Consider the following 11,705-nt stretch of genomic DNA (forward strand, 5'->3'; position numbering starts at 1 on the left):
TTTCCAAAAAAGAAAGGAAGAAGAAGAGATCTTTGGTGACAGCTGGCAGTCTTTGCCATTCCTAGGAGGGCCAATTACCTGCATCAGTGCCAGGTGAAGCCCTAGTATTTGGTCAAGCTGGGTTTCAGTGGTCCAGCCTTGACTCAGGGGAAGAGGAAAGCATTGGCTTGCTCTAGCCCCCAAATTCTTCGATGCTCATCTGTGGAGGCTGGGGACTGTGTCTCCTCCCCAGAAATCTAAGTGGGGGCTTCTGACTGCTCCAACACAAAGAATACAACAGAATGCATGCTGAGGCTAGGTCACAAAAGGTGACACAGCTTCCAGCTGGCTGTCTCTGGGATGTTCACTGTTGGAAACCAGCCACCATGCTTGGGGCAGGGGGAGCCCAGGCCACATGGAGAGGTGACATGTGGGTATCCTGCCCACCAGCCCCAGCCAGGGTCTCAGCTGACATCTGCCATCGACTGCCAGACGTGTGTAGGAAGAAAGCCCCAGATGATTCCCCCATGGTAATCTGTGCCCATCCTGAGTTTTCCATCTGAATGTGGCTGCAGAAGTGGCCAGCTGAGCCCAGTCAGCATGCCAACCCTTAGCGATAACCATAAAATGTTTGTTGTCTTAAGCCACTACGTTTGGGGGTGGTTATGCAGTAATGGATAACCAAAAGCCAGCAGGGCATTGATACTTTAGCATTGACCAGTCCTCCAGTACCATTCTGAGGCCAGCAAATGGAAATCAATCAGGAGAGGCATCAAGGACACAGTGACTGAGGGCCCAGGGGGAGGGATGGAGGTTTCAGGCAGAGAGGATGTTGTGAAAGACAGCAGCATCTCCTCCTCAACAACGGCATCTTCTTCAGCCCTCGACCTTGGTGGGACTAGTCTGTTGCACAATACTTCCAGAAAAAAAGCAGACGATGTGAATAAAAAAGGGGGGGGGATGTATTATGTGTGCCAAGGGGCCAGGACTGGAAATCAGGAAAGACAAAGTATCCACAAATCTAAATGGTATACACTCCCGTCTTCTGTGGTCATCCTACACAGAATTGTGAGGAACGAACACAACTTCTGTGTCTACTTTGGGGCTCCTCTGCCCTCAGTTTTCTGTCCCCCAACCCCAGCCTCCCAGAGGCTCAGTCTCCGCTGTCAGAAGCCCAGATTCGCCCCAAGGCATTGCCTGATGATCACGTCACATTGACCCTGGACTTCCGGAGACTTGAAGCCTTAACTCACCATTTCCTCCATCTGCTCTGACATCCAGACCCCTGTCACAGGGCAGGATGGTGGTAACTTGGATACGTAAGGAGAGCACAGCTGCTCTCTTGTGTAGAATGAATCCCTTCTGAGGGCACCTGGCTGGCTCAGTCAATAGAGCATGTGACTCTTGATCTTGGGTTGTGAGTTCGAGCCCCCATCAGGAATGGCATGGAGTGGGAGGGAAGGCCCGGAACCCACCAGTTAATGTCTTAATGTCTATTTCAATCTCTTCTGGATTTCCTCCTTTTCCTCTGCTCTCTCTACGAGTGTCTGGTGGAGAGAAGAATTAAGCCTTGGACTCACTAGGCTGCTCACTAGGAAGCTAGTCCATCCGGTAATCTGTTGCATCTTCCAACAAAGTGGCCTAGACTTGAGGCTTGAGGAGAGTTTTGTCCCCCATGTCACAGAATCCTAATGTTGGGACCTTAGGTATCATTGGGTCCAACATCCTCTTTTTAAATGTTTTTTATTCTTATCTAACATATCTTTTTAAAAATTATATCCAGCACTTCTTTCTGCCTCTTGCCTACCCTGCTGATGGTGCTTTGGGGTGATGGTGGGGGTTTAGAGCCAGTGGCCAAGAAAGAATTCTTTGAAGATGTCTTTGGTGCAAAAAAAAAAAAAAAAAAAAAAAAGGTGACTTTATTAAAGTCACAAATCCACAAGACCTGAGACAAGACCTGAGGGCAGAAAGAGCTGCACTGAGGTTGTGAAGAGTGACTAATTATATACCTTTAGGTTGGGAGGGGGTTAGGGACAGCATAAGTCTGTAAGGAATTTTGGAAGCAAGGTTTCCAAGACCTTGAGGGGCTAGCTGTTGTTAGGAAAATGCCATTTATTACTGTTTAGTAAAACCTCAGTCATGTGGCCCTTTAGATGTGTATCAGGGGGCCATAAGCCTGGAATATGATTATCAACATATATCTTGGGTCGGGGGGGAGGGAGGCTGGTAGAGATAAACGAAGTTTCCAAAGGAATTTTTTTTTAATTTTTTTTTAACGTTTTTATTTATTTTTGAGACAGGGAGAGACAGAGCATGAACAGGGGAGGGTCAGAGAGAGGGAGACACAGAATCTGAAACAGGCTCCAGGCTCTGAGCTGTCAGCACAGAGCCTGACGCCGGGCTCGAACTCACAAACCATGACATCATGACCTGAGCCGAAGTCGGCCGCTTAACCGACTGAGCCACCCAGGCGCCCCCCAAAGGAATTTTTATATGTTAAACTAGACTCACAGGATCCTAGAGGTTGGGATAATGTCAAGCTAAGATTTCCTTTGCCCCTAGCAAAGTGTCATGATTGAGGCAGCTGAGCTCCTAGAGGAAGGTCACTCTGCCCGTTTCAAGGACTTGTCAGTGGGCTCTAGGCAGTAAGGGGAATTTAATTTTTCATTTGCCTTTGTTTCCCACATTGCCATGCCAAGCAGTTAAACCCCCTTACGTCTTGATGAGGGTGACATTAGGGTTCCAGGAAATGGAGGCTATAGGTTTCCGGAGATTAGACTATGGATAAGATTGCCTTTTTCTTGCAGTTTACTAAGTTCTCTGTAAACTGAAGGAGACTCCTGTCCTGCATGACTGTGATCTCTATCAGTCAACCATTTGTTTCCTTTCCTTTGTCCTTGGGCAGCCAGGAGTGCCAGAGGAATGTTATACACATCCCACCTGTGGGGGTGGGTGCTGTTAGTCTGTACTTTGCCCTCAGCCTGCCTTATGCTCCTTCATCACCTGCCATCTCTCATCTTTTTTTTTTTTTCAACGTTTTTTTTGTTTTTGTTTTTGTTTTTTTTTTTTTTTGGGACAGAGAGAGACAGAGCATGAACGGGGGAGGGGCAGAGAGAGAGGGAGACACAGAATCGGAAACAGGCTCCAGGCTCCGAGCCATCAGCCCAGAGCCTGACGCGGGGCTCGAACTCACGGACCGCGAGATCGTGACCTGGCTGAAGTCGGACGCTTAACCGACTGCGCCACCCAGGCGCCCCCATCTCTCATCTTTGATCAGCAAACCCGGAGGTTCTCAAATTTTGGGTTTTAGGACTGAAAATTTTTAAGTAAACACATTTAAAAATTATTGATGACCCCAAAGAGTTATTTTTATCATGTGGGTTTCACTATGAATATTTTAGACATTGAAATTGAGAAATCTTAAAAACATTCTTCGTATTCACAGTACCTATGACTTTGTAACCAATAAGAACACAGATGTTTTCATAACACATATTTGTATCAAATAACATGTATGCAAGTCAACACTTTGAAATCAAGGTACTTGATCTTATTAATATATTAAGCAAGCACATATATTACACATTTTTTAATATATCGCCAACTATGTTTCAATATGATTGGTTTCTTTATTGTTTTTCTATGTTTTATGTATTTATTATTATTATTATTATTATTTTGAGAGAGAGAGAACAAGTCTGGGAGGGGCAGAGAGAGAGAGAGAGAGAGAGAGAGAGAAATCCCAAGCAGGCTCTGCACTGAAAGCACAGAGCTCAATGCGGGGATCGAACTCATGGACTGTGAGATCGTGAACTTATCTGAACCAACTGAGCCACCCAGGTGCCCCCATTTTATTTTTATGCATTTAAAGTTTTTGTTCTGAAAAGGTGTCCAGAGACTCCTGATCTAGGCCCTCTGTGACTAGCACAGGTACAACAGAAAGACGAAAAAGGTTTAATTGTTGTTTGAATTTCCAAAGCCCCAGTGCTAGGGAGAAATGGAGGGTAGGTTTCACCTCCAGAGGACTTCAGCCCCCTCTTGGCACCCAGGAGGCCTCTGTGGGGGCTCTTCCAGGCCTATAGCCCCTCTGCTCTCCATCTGAGTGGGTGCTATATTTGCCTAGGCCATAGACGTGTCTCAGTTCACTCAGACACTGGTAAGGGTCGCCTTCCTCTGCAGCCAGAGGCCCCCATGCACTGCCTAGGAGACCTGTGCCTGTGTCAGCTACCCAGTTGTGCTCAGTCCCAAACAACCCATTTCTGCCTCTTCCCTAGATATGAGGTGGACCTAGGCCCTTCTGGGGGTAGGTCCACCATGGAACAGGAGGCCCTGACCTATACACCTGATCACGCCTGTGTTGGGTGGGATTGGTCAGAACCGTCTGGAGATTTTCCTCTGCGTTAGGTTGGAGAAAAACTCCTATGATAACAAGAGAGGGTGGAGGTCTGGAGGCATGCAGTAATTTGCCCAGGAGATAATATTTCCCCACTGTTAATGTCTCTGAGCTCAGAAACACAGGGCTGCTTCTTCGGTGGGCCTGGAGGGGCTGTGGCCCCAGATCTGGTGTTGTGTGTGGGAGTGAAAGCTCACCACCCCCCTTCTCTGGCGCTGATTTCTGCAGCGTGCTCCTATTGCTATGGTAATGAGCCAGGGAAGCTTTTCAAGCCTGTCCGGGAAGAGCAACCTTGATAAAAGAAAGGATAAATCAGGACCACAGTTTGAAATCTGGAAAGAATCAGAGAAGTGAGACGTGAGAAGTTGAATTAATGGTGGAAGAAAAAAATACAGCAGCCAAGACAGCCTAACCCAGGGGAGGGGCACGGTGGCAGAGGGGGACATTCGGGAGGCTTGGCTATAGCTTGTCCTAACCCCAATGGTCCCCACAAAAAAAGCCTAACTGTTCCAGATGCCTGATAGGTACCAGGGGAACTTTATCTCCTTGTTTGCTTACATGGTCTTCTCCCTAACACATATGTGCATTTTTAAGCAGACCCTCCATGCGCCTGGGTGGCTCAGTGGGTTAAGCGTCCGACTTCGGCTCAGGTCACGATCTCGCGGTCCGTGAGTTCAAGCCCCGCATCGGGCTCTGGGCTGATGGCTCAGAGCCTGGAGCCTGCTTCCGATTCTGTGTCTCCCTCTCTCTCTGCCCCTCCCCCATTCATGCTCTGTCTCTCTCTGTCTCAAAAATAAATAAAATGTTAAGAAAAAAAATTTAAGCAGACCCTCCAGAGATAGAAATATATATGTATATATCAAGGCACTAAAACATTTGGTAATTTTAAATATATATATATATATATATTTTTTTTTCTTCTCCTGTACCAGAATAGAGCACAGTTCACATAGCAGTAGCTGGAAAGGGGACAGAAGGAGGCACATATTATAACAAAGAAGGGAGAAGAGAGAAACATGGAGAGGGGGTTGCTAAAGATGCACTTTTGAATTGTCGAAGATTCTCAGGACTAGGGTGAAAGAAAAATTATTCACCACACTGGTAAGACCAAATGCTGGCAAGCATGCGAAGCAATAAGAACTCGCATTCATCGCCAGTGGGAAATGCTGGCACAGAAACTTTGGAAAACGGCTGGGCAGTTTCTGATAAAACATACCCTTCCCAAATGACCCAGCAATTGTGCTTCTTGGTTTTCACTTAAAGGCAGTGGAAACTTTCGCTCACACAAAAACTTGCACACGGATGTTTACAGAGACTATCTTCATAACTGCCAAAACTTGGAAATAACTGAGATGTCCTTCAGTAGATGAATGGATAAGTAAACTGTGGTCCATCCAGACAACGAGATACTATTCAGGACTAAAAAGTAATGAGCTATCAGGGCACCTCGATGGCTCAGTCGGTTAAGCATCCAACTTCAGCTCAGGGCATGATTTCCCGGTTCATGGGTTCGAGCCCCACATTGGGCTCTGTGCTGACAGCTCAGAGTCTGGAGCCTGCTTCAGGTTCTGTGTCTCCCTCTCTCTCTGCCCCTCCCCAGCTCATGCTCTGTCTCTCTCTCCCTCAGCCCCTCCCCTGCTTGGGTTCTGTCTCTCTCAAAAAAACAAACAAACATTAAAAAATTTTTTTTGAAGTAATGAGCTACCAAGCCATGAAAAGATGTGGAGGAACTTTAAATACGTATTACTAAGTGAAAGACACCAATTTGAAAAGGCCACATACTGTATGATTCCAACAATATGACATTCTGGAAAAGGCAGGATTGTGGAGAAAGTGGTTAAAAAGACCAGTGGTTACCAGGGGTTGGGGTGGAAGCAGAATGAATGGGCGGGTCACAGAGTTTTTCTAGGGCCATGAAAATACTCTGTAATGATAGATACACGTCACTATACATTTTTTTTCAAACCTGTAGCATATACAACAGCTAGAGTGAACCCTAAGGTAAACTATGGAATTTTTTAGTGATGTATCAGTATAGGTTCATCAATTGTAACAAATGTATCACACTGATGAGGGATATTAATGGGAGAGCCTATTCATGTGTGTGGGAGGGAGGAAAAATAATGGGAAATCCCTGTACCTTCCCCTCAGTTTTGCTGTAAACCTGAAACTGTTCTGAAAAAACAATGATACAAGGGCACCAGGGTGGTTCAGTCAGTTGAGCATCTGACTCGTGATCTCGGCTTAGGCCATGAATCTCACAGTTTGTGCGATCGAACCCTGTGTCGGGCTGTGAAGGAGAAAAGACACCTTTTGGTCGGTCAATTTCTCAGCTGTACTAAATTAATTAATTAATTAATGATTTTATTTTTAAGTCATCTCTTCCCCCACTGTGGGGCTCTAACTCACGACCCCAAGATCAAGAGTTGCATGCCCTTCCAACTGAACCAGCTGCGTGCCCCAATTTCTCTTAATATTTAGATACAAGGAGGGGCCCATGGGTGGCTCCTTCTATTAAGCATCCAGCTTTGGCTCAGGTCATGATCTCATGGTTCATGAGTTCGAGACCCACTTTAGGCTCTATGCTGTCAGTGCAGGGCCTGCTTTGGATCTTCTGTCTCCCTCTCTCTCTGCGCCTGCCCTACTCACCCTCTCCCCCCCCCCCTCTCTAAATAAACATTTTTTTTTTTAATGCTGGTCATTAAAAAAACATCTAGATACGATGAAATGCATGGACATTTGGACCCTGGTTGGGTTTTGATAAATGCATTTACCTGCATAACTACAAACCCTATCAAGATACAGCATATTATTGTCACGGCATCTCTAACGCGTCCTTTCCAATTTAATCCTTGCCCACCCAGAAAGGCCACTACAGTTCCGAATTTTTCCCCTGCTCGGGAAAAATTATTTTTATTATTTTTTATTTTTTGAGAGAGAGAGAGAGAGAGACCCCGAGTGAGCGCACACACGAGGGGGGGGCGGGCAGAGAGAGGACAGAGAATCCCAAGCAGGTTCGGCGCTGTCAGCACAGAGCCCCACACGGGGCTCGATCTCACGAACCGTGAGATCATGACCTGAGCTGGCACCAAGAGTTGGACACTTAACTGACTAAGCCACCCAGGCGCTGCTGTGTCGTCTTCTTAAAGACTTATTTGCACTTAAGCTTCCCAGGGGCCTGTAAGGCATTTGCCACATTGGTCTCAAGCTCCCTCAAAACGCAGTGGAGGCTGGGCAGGAAGGAAGAAAGATCGGAAAGGAAAATTGCACTTTTAAATCTGGCTGGGGTTGGTGGGTGGGGGGAAGATCTATAGAGGCTGATTATTCTGAATTCTTAAAGCAATTTTACATAGCATTAAAGAGTCACCCCCGGGCAATTGATTAAAAAGAATAGCCAACCAAGTCAGCCACAGTTAATTAATCACAGTTTCTGAAACGCCACCACAGTGCGAGCTCTCTGCAGGGAAGCAGGCTGTTTTCTCCTCACCCAGGACTACCCGCGAGCTCCTATTCTACCCTCCCTGCCTGCGTCCTTCTTAAGGACTAGCTTCTACTCCCTGTAGCTCTGTGGCAGACACAGTAGCCCCTGCCCGGTAGGATGGGCAGGTATTACTGTCCCCATTTTACAGAAGAGGAAACTGAGGTTCAGATGGCTGAAGTACCCACGGCCAGTGAGCAGCATGGCAGCCGCGCTTTTCAGACTACAGTCAAAATGACTGATAATGGCTCCCTGGACAGTCTCACCACCTGGGTGCCAACACTGACCAGTGTCCAAGAGAAATACTGCTGTCTATCTCTTAGGACGGAGACCCGTTGAGTTGTATGTGCATTAAGTGATCTAAGATAAAGGGGGTGATGTGCTCTCTGGGAAGAGATTGAAAGCATCTGGCTCAAATGTAGTGGCATCAGCTTTTTTTTTTTACAGTAATCTCTATACCCAATGCGTGGGGCTCCAACTCACGACCCTGAGATGAAGACTCACGATGCTCTACCAGCTGAGCCAGCCAAACGCCCCAGGTCACCTGCATTTCAATCCTTGATCCCTTTAGCTGAAGGACTGAGGTCTTGACAGTGGGATTTTAGGGCAGACCGTAGGTGGAAAGGCAGCTTTCAGGCATCTTGGCCTCGAATCCATGGCTCACAGGGAGCCTGAGTATGCCGTAGAACATGAAGGAAAGTGCTACAGAGCCTGTCACCTTGATCAAGTGAGTGTGGGGCCCAGTGTTGAAGAATATTGAGTCCGTGAGTAGGGGCGCCTGAGTGGCTCAGAGAGCTGAGCATCTGACTCTTGATTTCGGCTCAGGTCAGATCCCAGGGTTGGGAGATCGAGCCCTGCATCGAGCTCCATGCTGGAAGTAGAGGCTGCTTAAGATTCTCTCTCTCTCTCTCTCTCTCTGTCTCTTTCTCTCTGTCTCTCTCTCTCTCTCCCTCTCCCTCCTCTCTCTCCCCCTCCCCCCTCCCTCTCTCCCTCTCCCTCTTTCTCTCTAATTAAAAAAAAAAAAAGAAAGGAATATTGATGCCATGTGTAGAGTGGTGCCCATAAATCTGGATTTTAAGTGAAGATCCTAAGTCATTGCTCTACACTTTGAGAATGCTGCCTTGGGAATAAAGGAAATGAAATGTGGCACAACACTGATAATGCAGAACCCAGAGAGAATCTTCCAGCTCATCCATATACCAAATCAAGGGTGGGTATTAGGTTCCGAGGGATGCCATAACAAATTAGCACAAACTGGGTAGCTTAAGAAAACATAAACGTATTCTCTCAAGGTTCTAGAGGCTAGAGGTCTGAATTCAAGATGTAGGCGGGGCCATGATCCCTCTGAAGGCTCCAGGGGAGGGTCCTTCCTGGCCTCTTTCAGCTTCTGCTTAATGCTGGCAATCTTGGCATTCCTTGGCTTATAAGTACACCACCTCAACCTCTGCCTCCTTCTCTGTGCGAATCCGTGGGTCCTCTCTTCTTCTTATAAGGACACCGTGGTTGCATTTAGGGCTCACACTAATCCAGTATAGACCTCATCGTAATTTATGTCTTAATTATATCCTATTTCCTAATAAGGTTGTATTTACAGGTACTAGGGTTTGGGACTTGAACACATCTTTTTGGTGGACACAATTCAACCTATTACAGGGTGCTGTACTCAAAGCATGATCCTCAGACCAGCCGCCGTGGTCTCACTCAGGAGCTTATTAGAAATGCATAATCCTTGGGGTGCCTGGGTGGCTCACTCGGTTAAGTGTCCGACTTCAGCTCAGGTCATGATCTCACGGTTCATGGGTTCAAGTCCTGCGTGGGGCTCTGTGCTGACAGCTCAGGGCCTGGAGCCTGCTTTGGATTCTGTGTCTCCCTCTCTGTCTCTGCCCTTCTCCCACTCATGCTCGCTCGCTCGCTCTCTCTCTCTCTCTCACTCAAAACTACATAAACATTAAAAAAAAGAAAAAGAAAAAAGAAATGTGTAATCCTGGGGTCTACCCCTGACCACGGAATCAGAATATGCATTTCAACAGGATGCCCTGGTGATTAATCTGCACGTTAAAGTTTGAGAAGTGCTGTGTTATAGGTCTGAAGAGTTCTGCATAAAAAGGGCACATGTTCTGTTCACACCTAACCGTGGGAAATAAGGGCTTGTTTTCCCTGGAATTCCCAGCTGGATTCCAGTATCCTGTTGGAATCAACTCTTCAACCCCACAGCAGCACATTCTTTTGAGAATTGGCTCTGGTAGTTACTTTTACAGGGGGCAGACACTAGTCACTGTCCGCTGTTATCTGTTCTCTTCTTTGCAGTAGTAGGAACCTCGAGTTTCCATGGGGCATGGGACCACCTTGACTCTATTCTCCATTTCCCCACCTGCTCTGGCAGGAAAGTCTGTCCCTGTGGCTAAGTTCTGGCCAGCGGGATGGAAGAAGTGCCGTATGTAATTCCTGGTGGTGTTGAAAACCTCCGTGCTTTGGAGCCAAAATACAGCTCGAAGACAGAGTTTGGGATACAGAGGAACAGTAGCTTTAATTGCTTTGCTGGGCAAAGTAGGTTCAGCAGGCTGTGGTCTTCAAAACACCGTGAGCCCTCTTGGAGGAAGGGGCTGGGGGGTGGGGATTCGTAGGGAAATACAGGATCTAGCTAGTTTCGACAGGAATTATGTATGCTGCTGGCCTCTTTCCTCCTGTTTTCAGGGTGGTACTGAGTTCCGGGTTCTGGATACAAAAGGCTAAGAAGGGAGGAGAGGAGGTTTGCAGAAGAAAGGATAAAGGTTCCCTGAAAATCGAGCTTCTCTGAAGCATCAGCACAGCCATTTTGATTTCTGTTCACTTTATGTATTTAAGCGGTTTCACTGCAACATGTCCCTACCAGGAAGGGGTGTGGGCTTTCTTTCCTCCATCCTACATCCAGCTGCAAAGCTTCAGTGGTGCTGAGTCATGGGCTCTGTTGATGCAGACCATAACTTAGTTTCGATAACAGGGAAGGAGATAGAACCCTTTTTCTTTTGCTTAAGTATTTCAAAATAAATTGCAGGGGCACTTGGCTGGCTCAGTCGGGAGAGCATGCGACTCTTGATCTAAGGGTTGTGAGTTCAAGCCCCATGTAGGGCATGGAGCCTACTTAAAATAAAATAAAATAAAATAAAATAAAATAAAATAATAAAATACATTACAGTTCCAAATTCACTCCAAATACCTTAATATTCATATGGGGGAAAAAACCCACATTGTTCTGCATAGCCATTATTCAGATACCTAACAAAATTAATAATAATTTTCCTAATATCATCTGTACTGTCCTTATTCAGATATCCCCAACTGAGCATTTGTCTTGACCTGTGTTTGCACAACAAGCCTCCTGTTTTTTCTTAGCTGTTAATTTGAGGTAGTTGTTTGGGGACTGCCCCTCCCCCTCCGCCCCCCTGTGTCACTGACCTGAGCACTGACACCTGTCTTAAAGGGGCACATTATGGGGTGGCTGGGTGGCGGGGTCAGTTAAGCGGTCAATTTTGGCTTAGGCCATGATCTCAGAGTTCGTGAGTTTGACACAGGGTTCTGTGTCTCCCTCTCTGCCCCTCCCCCGTTCACGCTCTGCCTCTCTCTCAAAAATAAATAGGCACTTAAGAAAGGGTGGGGGGCACATCAGCTATGCCTATCAATTTCAAATCCTTGTGTCTTGGTATAACGACTGGGGTTAAGCACCAAACTGAGCTTCTCAGCTCTTGTAAGACTCTGCCTCCATTGGGCAACCTTGCCCCAGATTCTGCTGTAAGCCAAGACAGGGAAACAGGAAACAGTTTTGGAGACTAAATAAGACACTTTTAAACAACCCAACCAAACAATAAATGAAACGGG

The sequence above is a fragment of the Panthera pardus genome, unplaced genomic scaffold, assembly GCF_024362965.1.
Source record: "Panthera pardus isolate Hobbes unplaced genomic scaffold, ASM2436296v1 HiC_scaffold_20, whole genome shotgun sequence".
Lineage (NCBI taxonomy): Eukaryota > Metazoa > Chordata > Mammalia > Carnivora > Felidae > Panthera > Panthera pardus.